Genomic DNA, 2,297 nt, shown 5'->3' on the forward strand with positions numbered 1-2,297 from the left:
TTTGCCCACTCTGCGCGACCGTGTTACAGAAAGGGCGGAATAAGGGGGTTGGTTTTTTCTTTAGTGATGCCCAGCTCTCAGTACAAAGAACAAGCAGCCTGGCGTTGTTCCAGATGGCTGTTGCTATCGCCTCAACTTGCTATCACCTGAACAAGATACTTAATCTTCCCAAGCCTTGGCATGTATAGCTAGAAAAATGGGGGGGGGGGGCATTGAGACACTCACTGGTGTTTTCGTTTTAGTTTTGCAGCAGGGTTTTTCGTTTGATAACCCTCCTGGGTTGGGTGCCTCCTGTGTGGTAGGAACTGTCATACGTATTTATTTTTTAAAAAAATTTTGGTAGTTGTCTATGGACATTATGCCTTTATTTTGTGGGGCTGAGGATGGAACCCAGTGCCTGATGCCTGCTAGGCAAGCTCTTAGCCACTGAGTTATGGCCCCAGCCCTTTATACTTAATTTTCATAACGTTCGCTAAAGGTGGTTAAGACTCTGAACTGATAAAGAAACAGAAGTTAGATAACTTCCCCAAGATCACAAAAGAGCTCATAAACTCAATTAGACCTTGTAGCTAAGCTTTCCACTTTTGGCTCAGTACCATCCTTTTTCTTTTCTTTCTTTTTTTTTTTTTTTTTTTTGTTTGTTTTGTGTGTTTGTGGGGGGTTTTGTTGTTTGTTTTTTTGTGGTATTGGGGATTGAACTCACAAGCTGTCTACCACTAAACTATAATCCCAACCCTTTTATTTCTTATGAGGAATATTAATCTTATTGTGGTTGTCTGGGATATTTTTTATTAGAGTATTATAATTATACATAGCATTGGGGTTATTTTATTTTGAGACAGTCTCTTTAAGATGCTGAGGCTAGCCTGGAACTTGTTATCCTGCTTTAGCCTCCTGAGTTGCTGGGATCATAAGCGTGCATCATCATGCCTGGCTTATTTGGCTAATTTGAAAAAAAAGAAAAAAAAAGTCTTTTTTTTCTTTTGATGCTGGGGATGGAACCCAGGACCATGCTATGCTAGGCAAGGGCTCTACCAATGAGCTATGCCTTTAGCCCCTAAGCAATATTAATTTCTAAAAAACAGTATTGGATTCATTGTGGCTAACCCTAGAAATAATGTTGCTCTTTTGCAAAGTAGATAAAGTACACATTATCTGATAAAGGGAAATGGCCCATTTAAAAAAAAGAAAAAAAAACAGTTTCTGGACCTTATCCTTACATTTCTTCTAAACACTAAAGGATAACTTTTTTAAACCAAGTACATACTTCAGTCATGGACCATGCTGTGGGATTTTGATCCAAAGACAAGCATCCATAATCCTCAGCCATATATCTTTTCAATTTCACGCAGAAGGCAGAGTCACTTAATGAACTTGAGACTCACTTCCTTACTTGTAAACTGGGGACCCTAGTGGCATTGCTGAGGAGTTGTGAGGATACAGTCTCTCCCTCAGGAAATATTTACAAAGTGCCTACTATGAGCCAGACATTGGTCTGAGCATTGAAAATACAGCAGTAAATAGGTCTTTTCTCAGATTTTATATTGCAGTGTGGAAAAAAATAGAGATACCGACACATTAACAAATATATTGGTGACAAGCACAAACCAGAATAAGTCAAGAGGGCCTGGGGTTGTGGCTCAGAGGTAGAGCGCTTGCCTAGCACATGCGAGGCACTGGGTTCAATCCTCATAATAAATAAATAAATAAAAGAATAAGTCAAGAAAGGTGAACACAGTGAAGGTGAGTCTGAGGGTTTTAAGTTAAAAGTGTTCAGTGAATACACAGATGTGAAGGGGGAGGGAGCACGACCTGTAGGTGTGGGCAACTGGAGGACAGGGAATTGCAGGTAGCAGGTATTAAAGTGCAAAGGTTCTGAGCAAGGGTCACTGTGGCATGTAAGGACCAGGAAGAAGGCAGTGATTGAGGAAGGACCCTGTATGTCCTTTCATAAGCTTTCAGTTTTATTTTGAATGAGTTGGGGAACCATCAAGGTGATTTTAACAAATGAGTGACAGAATTACATGTGGCAATAGGAAAAATAAAAATCCTATGTGGCAGCTGAGTTAAGTAGACAGAAATGAAGCAAAGGTAGAGGGAGGAGGGAGACCACCCCTGCTATTAAAATAATCCAAGTGAGGCATGATGTCTTAGCCCGGGGTGGAGAAGGTAGAGGTGATGAGAAGTGTTGGAACCTGAGTAAATTCTGAAAGGGGAGCTGGCTGACAAAGTTTGATGCCAGAAGAAAGAAATCAAAGGTGACCCCAGAGTTTTAGCCCGAGGCAGCACAAAAGCAG

Source organism: Ictidomys tridecemlineatus, chromosome 5 (genome assembly GCF_052094955.1).
Source record: "Ictidomys tridecemlineatus isolate mIctTri1 chromosome 5, mIctTri1.hap1, whole genome shotgun sequence".
In the NCBI taxonomy this organism is placed as follows: Eukaryota; Metazoa; Chordata; class Mammalia; order Rodentia; family Sciuridae; genus Ictidomys; species Ictidomys tridecemlineatus.